At 35.4% G+C, this 17,308-nt stretch overlaps 1 protein-coding gene across 1 annotated transcript in view; it reads left to right on the top strand.

The window, feature by feature from the left end:
- LOC145661049 (vesicular acetylcholine transporter-like) overlaps positions 1-17,308 on the top strand; it is a 2,637,391-nt gene that overhangs the window by 1,468,269 nt on the left and 1,151,814 nt on the right. The window lies entirely within an intron of this gene.

Below are 17,308 nucleotides of genomic sequence, written 5' to 3'. Positions count from 1 at the left end.
GTACAATTATCAACAATTTCCCATTAAATTCGCTTCAAACAATGGAATACCCTCTATTCTTACTTATAGTGAACACACTTCGTAGTTAGTATCGCCAATACTCTTGGTTCAATTCTGGACCATGTATGTTTGTAATGGACAAACATCGTACATATGGAATTTTCTCAAAGTTCCCCCGTTTCCTCCTACATTCTCATTTCACCGTTTCATTCATCTTAAAAGGGAAAGTTACCACAAAATGTTCTGATAAAAGTTACCTTAACATGCATAATCGTAGGACAATAAACTTAAATTATTTAATGTTCGATTGTAACCTCTGGAGCGTAAAATTTTTAGTTCAATTCCTGATAAGACTATCAAAAATCAAATATTTCTGTAATCATATCTTCATTCAATAAACATATATTCATTTCACCTACAAGAACAATAACCATCATGCAATAAACGTATATATCATTCAAACGCTAAAACAGGATTTCTAAGTAAATTCAACTATAAAGTTTCCCGTTATAAAGAAAAAAATCTAATTTCAAAGCATAATTCAAATAACTCCAATGTAAATCAAACCGCTAATGTTAATTTCATGCAAGCAAAACGTCTTAAAACCATTGCAAGTTCTAGTAAAATTAGTGCCATACGTAGTAAATATAGTTTAATTAATAAAATTCACGTTTGACTTGACAATCCATAATGTCACCATTATTTTGAATACAAGCTGTATTAAATTAGTAATAAAATTATTAAATTCGAATCTTATATCATAAATGTCTATGCATTAATATTATAAATAAAAATACAGTACCCTAAATAAAAGACTAAGTATCTAACAAAACAAAAAAATGGGTATCCTTAAAATCCACCCTCCAAAATATCTAAAATACAATTTCAGTTTCAAATATATTCATCCTATGTATGGAATGTCTATTCTTATACATATGTAATATGAAAATCTAAACAGCACAAAATTAAGCTGATAAACAAGATTTCTACACATTTTCAAATTGTTTGTTCGATCTTGCCAATTACATAACTGGTAGGATACACACACTAAACATTAAAATCTAATTATCACAATCCAAAAGTAAACTAAAATCATATGGTCTCCGCAATTAGTAATAAAATAATAACTGAATTATACATATCAAATAATTGTAACGTGTAATTTCACAATTAAATAATAGGGGGGATGGAATAAAAACGATCGCATCTACGTGTTATGCACTGTTATTTCTATATCCAATATCATATACAAAAAAACGCCATCACATACTTATAATAATTTCATGAAACATACAAAACTAACTCTCTTCCAGTCATATATATCCTAACATTGTAGTAGTAATTCAAAGAGCCCAAGTTCCAATTCTACTTACGTAAAATAATACTTATTTCCATAATTCTAATAATAATAATAATAATAATAATAATAATAATAATAATAATAATAATAATAATAATAATAAATGAAAATTCCAATTCAAGCTATATTAACAATAAAAAGTGTTGTGTATAAAAACATAGTTCTGACTTGTAAGGTGCAACAAATATCCTTCAATCAAATGGAGGGTGCGCAATCAGTATCAAATAAGCCAAAGTTCCGGAAAAGAGTAGTAAACAATTACCAGCATGCAACGCGAGTTTGTAAACATAGCTAGTTTCAGACAATATCCACATGTCTGACACGTATCATAGAAATATCCGGCTACATTTTGCAATAATGTATAGTTTCTCGTACTTTTTTAAAAAAATTCTTCAATACATAAGTGCACAATAATTATGTTTTTCATAAAATTACAATATCAAATTTATATATTCACCCCATTAATTATTATTTTATTAAATTCAAAAATAGCCTGAGTCAAATAGTCAACCGAGGTTATAAATATATCCTAAAACAGGAAACTATAGCTGCGGTATCGCAATATTTGTTTGCTTTCGGTTCGCGCAACAAGTTCTTCTACGTCATAAAAAAGATTGTCAACATCAATGAACCACCAACCGGAACCAGGAAATAGCCAACGAAATAGCGGGCGTGTCATCAAAGGTAAGTAAACTTTCTCTTCTTACTTAAGTTAAAATATTAAATAAACATACAAAGTGTGCCGGTATCTATAAAAGGAAAATACCATTAGCGTCCACGGCTACCGAGCGGCATATATACAAAGTGGGCGGGCAAAAAAACTCGCGACGGTAATAGCGCCAGCGGAAAGCTAACGTTCAATACAGTGCGGCTGCCGGGCAGTCGGTAATATACAAAGTAAACGGGCGGAAAAAGTATAAAGGGAACTCGCACTACGGTCAGACAGTAATGGCGCTAGCGGCAGCATCTAACACGTGTTATCAATCCAAAATAATTGCAATCTCATTACTTCAATTGAAAAAACTCATTGCGCTAGGTACACTATCATAACTTCAATTACATACGTCATACTCTTTCACGACTTCAATTATATACGTCATACTCCTTCATGACTTCAATTATAAAAAACTCATTACGCTATTAGAGTAATTACAAAAACTAATTACTTCAATTACCATTTTCTTGAGATATTCCCTATTATCCTACTTGGCACAACCTCAGCGAAAAGTAAAAAGGACATTCGATTTGGAACATAGTGTATATTAGAAGTCTTTACAGGGCAGGCGCGTTAAAATCCGTAACGAGCAAACTCGAGAATTACAGCATGGATCTAGTAGAGGTTCGGAAAGTTGGGTGGGAAACAGCGCCGTTGCCTTGTGCAGTTCGCAAGAACACGTGAACCACCAAATATCGTACATTTTGTTGCTCATTAAGATATTTAATAATATTTAGAATATTTTTATATTGTCGTTTCATTTCAACTCTCAGCTTGATTTGCGTATATGCATTCCATCACTACACCATGTTTGCAGGAGCAGCGAGCATGATACATTGCTCTTTGTGTAGTACAGAAGGGAAGCGCAGGCAGCTGGGGGACGAACGAGCAGCGTTTATAGCTGTTGTTGACTAATTTCCAGTAATGTGGCGCTTTAAACAGAATCAAAGAATGAACTGCAATTTAAAATAGAATATAGTAATAGCTCATTCTTTCAATCAGTTACCTACATTTCTTTTTATCTCAACTACTTGTAATGATAATAAACTAAAAGAACAAACAAAATCACATCTTTCCGGGGTGGTACCGAGAGAAATGGGAGGTTTAGAATCATTCCCCAGAGATTCTTAAGTTAACGCAGAACAAAATAAAATTTTAATTTATTTTCAAGACTTATTTTTTAAATACGTATAATCGGATTTTTCTTTAAGCTACGGTTTTCCTACCTAAATAAACTAAATGTTTATAAGAAAAGTCAATAGCTTATCAAAACATACTGTACTTAGTAACATTGTTACAATGGTAAATTCCTATCTTCTGTATTGTGGGAATTCGAAGGAAATTTTAAAACTGATTTTTCTATTTTAACTTTCATCTTAAATACATGCAAAATAGAAAAAGACGAGTACTGTTATTTGCAGTAATAAACGTTCAGCTGTAACACTTCGCTGTAAAAAAAAACGCGGAAAGTTTTTTTCTTTGGGGGAGAGGCGGGAATTACTTCGGAGATTGTACTTTATGCGCAGAAACATTATTCTCTCAGTGTCTTTCAAAGTAGCAGAAGTGAAAACGTGCTGTGTGGTGATATACTGATTGATTTATATATGTTTGCTAGTACTTATTATTTCTTTTCCATAATTTTCATCAGCTATGTTCTGCTAGAGTTTTTGGTGGGTATACACTCGACTGTTTTCAAAACTATGGCTTATATCCATTCTTATACCTCCATTACATCTCTCAATTAAAGTAAATATATGCTGAATTATATATATAAAGGTGAATATATTCCGTATACTCTCGTATAGCCTTCTCGATAGGTTTGTAGTGTTAGGTTTTCCTAAAATACGTTTTCAATACTAGTGAATTTAAGACCTATTCGATACGGAAGCATTTTTCGGAAGATTTGTTGTAAGCAATATTTTATCATTACCCTATTTTGTAGAGGATTATGTTGAGTGATTGCAAACTACTGTATATCTTTTAGTGCACTGACAAATTGTGAAAGTTTAGAAAGAAGTTAGAATATAATCGAACAGAGTTAACTATCATCTAGAGGTGAAAACTATACTGTGTCGAAATTTCAAAATTAATTTAAATTAATAAATGGCTGATAGATTATGGAATGAAAATATGATTGTTTTGCTTTTCTCGGGTCTTATACAAGGGCGCTCATGTTTTAGTCTGGAAGGGGGACAAGTATAAGCGACGTTTCAAATATAGTTTCAAATTTTGCTGCAACTAATGTAAAAATTCTATTGGGTTTTCGATATTCTGAAGTACAATTTCTTCTACGGGGGGCGAGCGCCCCATCTTGCCTCCCTTGATGGGCGCCCTTGGTCTTACATGAAGGGAATTAGCAGTGAACCTGAATTGTATAATATGTTGGCGACATCTCATTGAAAAAGTGAAGAGAGCTCCTTCGTGGCTAAGCGGTTAGCGTAAGCGCCTTTGCCGTGGGAGACCCGGGTTCGATTCCTCGCTGGAGCTCAGGTGGTTCAGATTCCACGTTAACCAGTAGATCTCGTCTCATTGAACCTCGCTGCTGAAAATGACGTTAAACTCAGAATCAACTCAAAAAGTGAAGAAGTATGAGAACTAATAGAAACATTATAATTATGCTGAATTTAACTAGTGTCAGCACCAGGGGCGCACCCACACCGAGAATCTACAGGATTCGGATCCCCCGTCAATACTTCTTAACTCTACATACGTTTGTACATTTTCATAATTGATTAGCAGAGAAAAGACTGATGTAGTCTAAAGATCTGATGTTACACCTTATCTGTGCTGCTTCTTTTCTTTTAATTTTTTTTTTTTTTTTTTTTTTTTTTTTAGAATATAGATGACAGAGATTAACAATTAGATATCGTTTCTCGGCTGTATAATTACAACGGATCAATCGTACCTAGATGTAGAGTCTTATAGTATCCTTCCAAACTTTGGATTCATCCAACAAATTTTCTGGGTGCGCGCCTGTGAATACGTCAAATATTCTATCAATATTCGTTCCTATGGTCATTTCTATTAAGATTCATAATAATCTTGTAGAAAAAGAAGTCACATTCGCTCACTTTTAATTGATTGAATCAGATTTTGGGGTGTTTGTATATACTGTATGTCTCCATTCTAAGCTCTGGTGTTTTCCGTGGTTGGGTTGATTTCATGAAGTGTCCTATTCTCCTTATTTCTATACTGACTAGTATATGTCTTTGGTGGACAGGCCCCGGGGTCAGTTCCAGGTGGGAGAGCATAAACTACATTACAGTAATCTTTTTAAACTGTACATCTTGTCTTATGCAGCCTAGCCCCTCGAACAGAGAACGTAAATACAAAATAAACAGTCATGAAGTGTCTGGAGACAACAATGCAAAGGTACTTGGACAAAACGTTCGTAATTAAAGTTGCCTCTATAATTTGATACATTGCATGTTTCGTGTATACGTATTGTTAAGAGTTCAGAAAACAGCATACATGGCAACTCAAATATACAAAACAGCAGACAGCCGTCTACTGAATATTCCATTTAGTATATTGTTGTGAAATTGGTGGTTAGTTTGTAGAAAGAGAATGACATACAACAAAATTAATGAAAATCATAGTAAATAATCCGATATTGACTTCAGAAACAAAGTTGTTTTTAACAATTGAAGAATATAAAAGCACTTAAAGGAGTGCCATAGCTCAAAATAGTCTCAGTGATTTAGCTGTACTATCAACAGAGAAAAATGTAAAAACTAAACTTCGGAAGAGTTATTGACAAGTTGATTGCCCAGAACATCAGAAGCGATTTCATATACGAATGAAATGAAACATTTGTTTATGGATGGGTACTTCTTATTATATGTTAATATATATATGGTTATTTTCAGGTCAGGTTTCCGCTTAACAGATATAGATTTTTACTTTAAAAAATACGATTCAATTTCATGTCCTTCGATTATGGAAAGTAGTTTAGCTACCCATTTACATTAAATATTTCACCATTTACATCATATGATCATCACAAAATTCGTAAAAAAAAAAAAAAAAAAAAAAAAAGCTACCTCATGTCTTTAACGTAAAGTTTCTAACTATATATTGTATGCTTTGAATTCAGTTTTACCCAGGTTTTCAGCTCCCGTTTTAGTGGATTCCTGTAATATAGGGCCCGATATGCGGTGTTTTTACGGTTTGACCCTAACAAACTACTCCCATACTATTCCATTAATGTCTTAGTTTTCAGTTTCCTTAACTTCTATTTTTATTTTCCCATTACTGCAGTTTTATTTTTCCATTACTGCAGTTTTCTCACTCCTTCAAAATTTCCATTCTTCTTTAGAATCTCGTACACCTGAGTTTTACCGACGTTGAACATCTTCATGATTTGCTTTACATTCAATTATCTCGTTCTCTAGCATGAATACGTTTATCCTGGTGTTAAGATCAAACACAGCCCTTGTTTTACAAGTCATAATGACTGCTGCCGAACCAATGTAAAAATGTAAATTTAGAGCTGTATTGGTAAAAGTTTTATTTCAAGGTGATTGATCAGGCGTAAAACCGAGAGTTGAAAAGGTCAAGGACAACAATAAACAGGAAATTCTGTATATTTCTGAGTATTGGTGGGTCAAGGAATATTTTGTTTCTTTAAATCTGGTATGTCCATGTTTATGAGATTTCAGAACCGCACCTGCTGAGAGCAATGAAGAGAGGGTATCAGAAAGCGCAAATGAGAAAGAATGACATAATTCTCTCAAATGTTCTGCACATGAATTTTTGCTTCAGACCGTGATGCATTTCGTCTAAACCTTGCGCGGTATACTTTAGGACAGAAGAGTTTTCTTTGGAATTCCGAAAGTCCTCTGAATCCTTCACTGTTTATCTTCACGACACGTAATAGAGATTATGACTCTTGGTTTGTTGCTTCAATTCCTTTTCGCCAGAACCTTATTTTGTCAGTTTTCTCCTCATATTTGCCGGCTGTCGGTAGTCGCTATGTTTCGGAACAGAAGTACACCTACAAAGAAGGCTGACAGCTGACATGCTTCGTCCGTCTAGCCGAAAATTGTGGGAGTGAATATGAATAGTAACTGAGGAAGGTCAACACTGTCCAGAAAGATTTAACAGAAGAACGAATTTATTGCAGACATTGTAATGTATATGTTTGCCCTCTCACAGAATGTCTAAAAATTTTCTAAACGGAACTCAGAATTTTCCGTTAAACGTTTGGTTTGTTTTCCGTTGTCCGCATAACATAGTTTCTGCTTAATGAAGGGACTTTTACATGTTTTTACTCCAAACTTCATGAGAACGTGAAATATATCTGCTTTTAGTAGTAACAGAAACCATTTTGGTGCAGTAATTAATTACTATAGTTATGATACCGTTAAGTTAGAAAGTCCTGGGAATAACCTATACAATAATAACGTTAACGTTATTGATACATACTATATTTCAGTCAATCTTTTCTTAATGTTATTTAGTGGTAACAGAAAGTATTCCGTTCTTCTAATTCGTCACTATATAGTTATCCGAAAAGTATAGTAACATTATTATTTCACAACAAATGTAAAAGTTATGAATGGTACATAACGAAAAAATTAACAAATATATTGCTATACTTGGCTGAATTTCAATCTTTTTCGTTATTTTAACGTTAAGTTAAATTAGTAAACCCTGGGAATAACCTATAAAATAATAACGTTATTACAATATACTCTATACCTATCAATCTTTTCATAAGGGTATTTAGTGATAACAGAAAGTAGATTGATCCTGCAATTCGTTACTCTATAGTTATCTGATAAGTATAGTAATATAATTTTTTCGTAGCAAATATATAAAGTTACGATTGGTACATAACAAAAAAGGTAACAAATATGTTGCTATACTTGGCTGTACTTCCATCTTTTTCGTTATTTTAACGTTAAGTTAAATCAGCAAGCCTTGGGAATGACCTATAAAGTAATAGCGTTATTACAATATACTATATACCTATCAATCTCTTCATAAGGTTATTTAGTGATAAACAGAAAGTAGTGTGCTCCTTTAAGACGTTACCATTATAGTTATCTGATAAGTATAGCAACATTAGTGTTTCGTAACAAATATATGAAGTTACAATTGGTAAATAAAGCATTGTGTTAACAAATATATTACGTTACTTTCGTTATGTTATAGTTATGTTAAGTTAGCAAGCCCTGGTGACGAAATCATGATTTCAAAATGTGCAGTGATTTGTATTTAAGCGATTGAAATGTTCAACAAATTTGTGTTTCCAAAGCAAAGGAAAATGAAAACTACAGTGCGTGGCTAGTCAAACTTGTCCGCAACTGCAGCTATATATTGAACCATCACTCAGTCAACGATTGGATTTCATGACAGAAGAAGAATTGAGTCTGTAATGTAAAGAAGTCGTGAACTTCGCGTTGCGATTGCTCGGATATGAGAGAAGTCTTTCCGAAATGGTAGTAGGTAGGAGAAACCTGAGGAGTATACAGTATTAAGGAAGGGTTTCACACAACTCATGGAGAGTATGCACCATTCTTTCAGTGACATGCGAGTGTCCATTACCATACAATTCTGGAAAATTAGTGCCTGCTTGTGAACAATGCGTTTCATGAAAATCATTGCGGTAACGATTCGCACTGATGTCTTGGATATACGTAGATAATCACCACAATATATCGTAATATCATGAACTACACGTTCTACGGTTGGAGGGATGTTTCGGAAACCGTACTGGACTTCCGACCGCAATTTAACCACTGTCCTGACCGTTTACAATGGCTATAACAAATTAATTTTTGATCAGAAGTGGCAATCCAATGCAGCAATCTTCTCATTCATTCTGCACACTCGGATAACTTTACAGCTCTTCACGGCTATCCTTGTTGGCAGATGTCAACTCATGAGTTCAAGTTTTTCACTTTGTTGATTGTGAGGAGCCTCTGAACGACAGTAATCTGCTGTAAACCATTTATATTTTATTTTTTATACATATATATAAAAACTAAACAGAAATGACGAGTTTATATGGTGTCCATAAAATCTGTTGCCATCCACTAAATCTTCGAAACGACTATGAGAAATCGCAAGAACACATCCGTTATTTATAAGACAGTCATTAGTTTAAAGGGCTGAAATTTGTGCTATAAATGTTCCACAAAAAAACCCCAAATAGATGGACGGTGATAACCTTGAACATTTCAAATGGCAAACGGGATCGAGTAGTGTGAACGGGTTCGGCAAATGAAGTTTTGCTGTTTACTGTAAGTTCTGAATTTGCTAGGTTGCCTACTTCTAAATTGGCGGTGAAACTAAATTTCGGTGTGAGGGTCTTTGATCATTTTAGATATATGTGACTTGTTAATGTGGTCCTGATACGCTTTTTTATTTTTGGGCAGGGTGTAAGTACCATGAATACTTTTGAAACAGAGAAAATAGGTTATTTGGTGGAATTTTGTATCTGTGCATGTTGTCTAGTTTTGTAAGCAGGGGTCCATTTTGCTGTTATACTGTATTACCGTAAGAGTAAGGTTTTTTAAGAAATGGTTACTTCAAAAGTGGGAGTGAAGAGTTGCAAAAATATGGATATCACAAAGAGGATCAGTACTACCGGCGTTTAGATAAGTTGAAATCACTACAAGATAAACTTAGTTTTAGACATGTAGGACAATGTAGTTTCGCTGATGAAAAATTAAACAAACCGCATACACAGTAACAAATTACTTTAAAATTAGTTACATTGACGTGAATCAAAATTTGCTTAAATATTTAAAATACAAAATAAAGCAAATTCTGTATTAATCTAGAATTATATTTCTTACTATATTACTTACCAATTACTTACTATAATCTAGAAGATGTTCAAAACGAGTTCCATACACTTCTTGACAGTATAATAGACGGTTATGAAATTCCGTTCATACTTGCCTAAATGTTTCCTTGGAAATGTCACTACAGGCTGCTGTTATTCGATAGTTCAGGTTCTGGATAGAAGTAGGTATTGTTTTGTAAACAATAGATTTTGCATGACCCATAGGAAAAGAGTACTTTGGAGGTAAATAGGGACATCCCGGGTGCCATTCGATGAGGCCACGACGACCTATGCATCTCTTGGGGTAGATTTCGTTTAGGTATTCACGTATCTGGTAATAATATGCAGGACATCCGTCGTGCTGGAAAACTACAGTGTTCGCATCAAAATCAGCCTTACCGTATTGATCCATTGCATATTCTACTATATCAGTTATTAGAGGATCCACTGTGTCCCGTAGAAGCTGCAAGTACACTTCATCTGTTAAATTTGAATCGATACATAAAGAACCAATTACATGGTTTCCTAAAATACCTGCCCACACATTTATTTTCTCAGGTCGTTTACTGTACCCTTCTAAGATAACATGTGGATTCGAATCTCCCCGAAATCGAACATTTCGCATTCTGCATTCTTCTCCCCGTCAGAACATAGTGTAAGATTTCTAGTGTAGTGTTGCAACCCTCTGCAGGAAAATGGCCACCATCACAAATAAGTCTCTGAATGCAAGGTGCAGTCAGATCGAGGACACAATTAACAAACTCGAAGATAAAATGACTACTGCACTAAAACAACTAACAGAAGATAATTCGGGACAGAATCCTGAGCCGAATATCTCTACGCAAGTTCAAAAAGAGTTAGTACAGCTCTCTGAGGACTTAAAGCTACTCAAGAAAGAAGTATCCGATTTGAAAGTGGAAATAAAGGACCAAGGCGAGTGCATCGATCAACTGGAGCAATATAGCAGGAGGTCGTGTTTGATCCTCCACGGAGTAGCTGAAACACCAAATGAAGATCCCACGGCACTTGCTCTTGAGACTTTCAACAAAAAGCTTGGTGTGAATCTCACCGTAGACCAAATCGATCGTTGCCACAGGCTGGGTTTCTTTGGTCGTAGTCGAAATGCTGCAGAAGTTGTGCGTAAGGGATCCCGTCCCATCATTATAAAATTTGTGTCTTATCGATCTCGGGACCAAGTTTGGAAGGTAAAAAAACTATTGAAAGGCAGTGGACTTCTTCTTACCGAATCCCTTACCTCAAAACGTCTGGACCTTCTACGACGCGCCAAGGATGCATTTGGAGTACGAAATGTGTGGACAAACGACGGAAAAATTGTGATCCTCATCGGCCATGAAAAAAAATCTGTGACAAACGAGCGTGAGTTGATTTCTCTACTTCCAAAATGAAGCACATTTTAGAACATGGTGTGTGTGTGTGTGTGTGTCAATATGAAGGATATATTTAGAAAATACTGCAAAGTTGAATTAATAGTTATTCATGTGTTTAGTGTTACGTGTTTTTTTCTTACTTCTCCCCTACATATTATAGTGTTGTTAGTGTTCTTCCAGTGTATGTTTGTGTTTGTGTCTGTAACAATGCAATGGTCCTCAGCGTCTGCTCACAGTTACAAAAACAAAACCAGGGTTAGTACAATTATTTTCTCTCACATTATTTTTTCTGCTATTTTCCAATTAAGTTATGTGAAATGCAATGTATTCAATGTCATTAATTCTCATCATATAAGATCAGGTTCAATTATAATACGCGGTAGAAAATGTCCTGCTTATTCAAAGACCTCATTAGTAAAGAGAAAAACTCATAAACAGTGTACATTACTGTCGTCGTTAATTACATAATGCAGAGTAACGAAGTAGATAGATTTGCAACACTGAGCCAGAGGTCTTCATTCTTTGGGGAGTTGTGCGGCATCGACCTTGGTGTCAATGACCGCACTCTTCCCTCCCTCTCCTGCCCCTCTCCCCTCACCCCCGGTCTCCAGTCAACCAGCGAAATCCTCAAAAATGAGATGGCAAAGCAACCATATGATCTTCAGCTTCTGCACGTAAATGCACAAAGTGCCATAAAGCACCACGATGAAATTACAGCCATTCTTAGCCCTCTCTCTGTGCATGCTTTGCTGGTTTCTGAATCTTGGCTGAAACCTACCTTACCCGACTCATTAATAAACATACCCAACTACAGGGCTATAAGATGCGACAGAATAGGAAAGGGTTCCGGGGGCGTATTGGTATATGTAAGAGAAGACGTTAAAGTGAAAATACTAGATCAATCCCCCAGTTTATATTCCGCTTCTGCAGAATACCTCATGCTCGATCTGAATATACAAAATAAACATATACTATTAATCTCCGTTTATCGCCCACCTAATACAAACTTTGAAAATTTTGAAGAAGCGATCTCCCAAGTTATCCCCCAGTACAGTAACATCATAATTATGGGGGACATGAACTATGATCTTTTAACGTCTAAATCCGAGGTGCAGCGATATAAAAGCTATATTACTTCTCTAAATCTTTCTTTTTGTACGTTACAGCCCACTCATAGAACTGAGACGAACGAATCGTTAATTGACCACATAATAGTCTCTGATACTTGTAAAGTAACAAATGTAGGTCAAGTATCCGTGCCAGGTATAAGCCGACATGACCTTCTTTATCTAACTTATAACATAAAATGTCCAAAATACGTTCCGCGAGTAGTATATAAAAGGAACCTAAAACAAATAAATGACAACGCGTTATACGAAGATACAAATCTCGTGCCGTGGTACTTAGTTTACTGTGCTCCCACTCTGGATCAAAAGGTAACACTTTTTAATAGTTTTGTGCAGCAATTATATAATAAGCATGCCCCTTTGAGAAGGAAAAGAGTGCGTAGACCCCCCAATCCTTGGATTAACGATGATATACTCGCGCTCATGGCTCTTCGAGACTCTGCCCACAGACGTTACAGGGCGGCTTTAAAACAAAAATCAAATATCTCATTAATGCAGGAAGAATATAGAAAATTACGAAACCGTTGTAACCAAGAAGTTCGTAAGGCGAAAATCGAATTTGCTACAAGTCTCCTGAGCCATACGACCCAACCACGATAGCTATGGCAAAAACTGAAGTTCCTTGGTATTGGTGTCAAAGCCAAAATCGATAAACTTCCAGAACTTCATATAGACACCATAAATGAACAGCTATGCTATACACCAGATATCACACCAGATAAAATCAATACTTTGAAGAATATTAAAAAAACGAGCCCTGTAAAAAATATATTTAACCTTCACCTCGTCACTGCTCCGGAAGTCATGAAGGCAATAAACAAAATCAAATCACCTGCTTCAGGAGCTGACGACTTGCCAATCATTCTTATTAAAAAAATATTACCGTTCATTGTAGATGTCATTGTGCATATTTTTAATAGTTCCATCACAACCGGAGAATTTCCATCAATTTGGAAACTCTCTCACGTTCGCCCATTGCCTAAAACCAAAAATCCAACAAAAACAGAAGATCTTCGCCCTATTAGTATACTCCCTGCACTCTCCAAAGCATTAGAGCATATAATACATGACCAATTAACTAAGGTCCTCGAAAAAAATAACATCTTAAATCCGTTTCAGTCAGGTTTCAGATCTCAGCATAGCACTTGCACTGCTCTAGTAAATATCACTGATGATATTCGTGCCGCTATGGACGAACGCCAAGTTACACTGTTATCCCTACTAGATTTTTCTAAAGCTTTCCAAACTATAGACCATGACATACTGATTGCCAAACTGTCTTCCTTCTACAACTTTTCCCAGTCAACTTTATCTTGGTTTAGCTCCTATTTATCAAATAGAAAACAAAAAGTTGTCACTAATAACATATGTTCTAATACGAAACTTGTTCCATGTGGAGTCCCGCAGGGCAGCGTCCTAGGACCTCTCCTGTTTTCCTTATACATCAACGATTTACCTGAGCACATCACCCATTGTAAATATCACTTATATGCAGATGATATACAATGCTATTTAACCACTAATCCCCTAAATTTAACCACCGCGATTGATCACTTAAACAGTGACATTGAAAGTATCTGCACATGGGCACGTAAAAATGGACTGCAAGTAAACCCAACCAAATCAAAATATATCATGCTTGGTTCTCGTAAACTAATCTCCACAATCAATATTACAAGCCTACCGAATGTTCTTGTAAACAATGTAGCCATTCCTGTAAGCGATAGCGTCAATAACCTAGGACTCCAGATCGATAAATTCCTAAATTGGACAGACCATATTAATAGAGTATGCAAGAAAGCTTACGGCTCTCTCCATTCTCTTCAGCGTTTAAAAAACCTTCTTCCGGAATCCATTAAAGCGTCCCTGGTTCAGTCATTGGTAATCTCTCATTTAGATTATTGTGATGCAGCATATGTTGATTTAACCGAAGATCTGGCAAAACGTTTACAGCGCATTCAGAATGCCTGCGTTCGATTCATATTTAATAAAAAGCGCTTCGACCACATCTCCCATTGTTATCAGAAACTAGGATGGTGCAATCTTAATACCCGCCGCCGCATTCATTCTCTAACACTTTTATATAAAATAATTAATAGCAAGAAACCTACTTATCTATCCTCTAAATTTAAATTTCTCGGCGATACTCACCCACTAAATACCCGTTCTAAAGGAAATACAACTCTCGCTGTTCAAACGCACAAATCTAATTTCTTTTCCAAATCTTTCACACTATTTGCCACCAAAGCTTGGAATGACACCCCTGAAAGCATCAGAAACTCTGGTTCAGTGTTGACTTTTAAACGTCGGCTTAAAAAATATCTTTCTAATGAAGGTCTTCAGTAAAAAAAAAAAAAAAAAAAAAAAAAGTTACACACGAAACTATTCCTGGCGTTACCATGCAGTCGTTTTTTTTTCTCTCTCTCTTTCTATTTCTTCTCATTTTCTTTTCTATTCCCTTCTGATACATGTGTATGAACATATACATTATAGACAATCACTTAAGCAGGTGCATCATTTTATCTATAGATAGTAAATCATAGGAATGTATTTTATGTTATATATAATCAAGATTGACGTCTTTGTTTCTTCTTGTATAGTTTAACATATCTTTAGCATTGTCTCTTGTTTGTTTTAGTGTTTATTTTATATGTAATAAGTTTTATTTTCATTTTTCATGTTTTATTTTCTGTATTGTTATGTATGTCGGTAACTCTTTAACATGCCAAACTGCATATCATTTTTATTCTCGTCGTAAAAAAAAAAATGAGATCCGACTGTATAAGACAAATGTAAATGGTTGAGTGGAAGAAAAGGTTATGCCTTAACTCCGCCATTTTAAATAAGAAATAAATAAATAAATAAATAAATAAATAAACATTATGTTGATTGACCATTCCGGTCAACCGAAAGAAACTTTCGTCATTAGAACAAATTTATTTCGAAAACTACTCTTTCTATGGAATTTTCTGGTACATGATTTCGATAAACTCGACTCGTCTGTCAAAGTTATCATCATCTAGCTCTTGCGCCAGATGCATTTTGTATGAGTGAAATTTATGTGCTTTTTGAACTTTGCTATTTGAGCTTCGTCGGATGTTACTTTATTCCTTTACCTGTCTCATGAGATTTCTCGGTTCCCAGTGATGAGTCTTGTGCCTTCTATCACTGTGTCCTCATCTAGCTTTGGCCGACCTGAACAAGGTCTGTCCTTAACACTATATGTTTCATGAAATTTGTTCATAACTTGGCGCACGTACTGATGACTTACACTACTACGTTCGAAACGCAGTGCATTAAATCTTCTAGCAGTCGGACGTAAGGTTTTCCCACACTCTCCGACAAGAAAAATAAGTTCAAGTTTTTTGTTCTGCAGAACGTGCTCCTTCGATTTGATCCATTATGAAAGTCGTGTGAAAACTTTTAGCAAATGTCGAACACTCTCACAAGCTCAAACAAACTATCCTCGAGGTCTTACCTGGTTTTAGCCTTAAGGTCGCAAAAGATCTATATCTACCTTTTGGATTCAACTAAGACTATAAATTCAAAGAGAGAGTTATTGTAATATTGTATTCTTAGTGATTAATGGAGGAGCTTGAGTTAATTGATCAATGATGAAATGTGGTTCTACACCCTAGGTGATTTGGAAAGGAATGAGTCCCAACGCTGTGATAGGTATGTTGTTGATGGAAGCAGTGGCGGCTTGAAGGTGGAATAACCAGTGTTGATGGTGATCCCAGTTATAAATTTGAGTGTTGTCTGTAGATTTTGGATAAGAACCTCCGCGTGGCCCAACGTTTTATGTTGGTTCGGAAGAATGTATATTACTTTAATGCAAAGGTACTTCAGAAATTGCTTTGTTTTTGCACTAGTGTGAGAGGACTGGCCATCCAAATACAAATGATTTGGACAAGAAAATGGCGTGTTAATGAGATTTATTAGGAAGTCTATAACGCCAGCCTTCCTTGGTTTGTGATTAAATGTGAGAGTTAATGACAAAGATGCGTATAATAAATATAAATACAGCAATAAATATAAATCTAACGTCTGCTTGTGATGGAATTACCTTTCCGCAAATGTCCACTGAAAATGCAGTAAACACTGTCGCTGCTTGAAACCGCTAGGTGTGGTTATAATTGTGCGTATAATCCGCTCGAAGAAATCGCAGTCGAGACAACCGTTAACTTCTAACAGAGGTATGATTTTCAATTGGGTGTGAAATACTTGGAACGGAAGATAACGAGGATGGGTTACGGAAGATACGGAAAGCAACAATCATGGAGAACATAGCTTTGAAATCTTGGTGGTAAAGAACATAGTTCTAAAAGCAATATTCCTTATTCCAGAGAATGTAGGAGAGATGGTTTGAATTTTCTGTATCCAGAACATCGATGATTTTTCCAAAGAACTTATCTTCCCGCTGAAGATTTGAGAGGTCCACAGTAGCGTCTAGGGCTAGGAGATAATATTTATGGGTTTCCTCATTCTAAAAATCAATCGTGCCTTAGTTTGCGGCTTAGTAGGTCAGAAAATGGTGGGATAGGAGTTGACCGAACACATTGGATAGCAAACTTAAAAATGTTAATATATTCAATCGAGCGAATGACCTTGTATGACATTTGAACCGTTTGCTGAATAGTAGACTGGGTTTTTGAATCTGTCTGTAGAATGTAATGGCAATCTACAAGATGGAATTTTTTGAAGGCGAAAACATCGCATATGAGAGGAGTTGAACCTTTGGGAGACGACGCTAGCTTACATAGTGTATGGTTTGCAATGTGTTGGATCTATCCCGTTTCTGAAAGAGGGTATTACTAACACAAAGCTGTGAATTATTAGCGATAATAATATGGGTAGCATACTTAGTGAAAGAGATGCCTAAAAAAGACGTGTAGTCATATGAGCGATAAAAGCAGCTTG

This window comes from Thermobia domestica, chromosome 1 (genome assembly GCF_964235325.1).
Source record: "Thermobia domestica chromosome 1, izTheDome1.hap1.1, whole genome shotgun sequence".
Taxonomy (NCBI): domain Eukaryota; kingdom Metazoa; phylum Arthropoda; class Insecta; order Zygentoma; family Lepismatidae; genus Thermobia; species Thermobia domestica.
The sequence above is the reverse complement of the archived record's forward strand: the minus strand, read 5'-3'. Positions and strand labels throughout refer to the sequence as shown.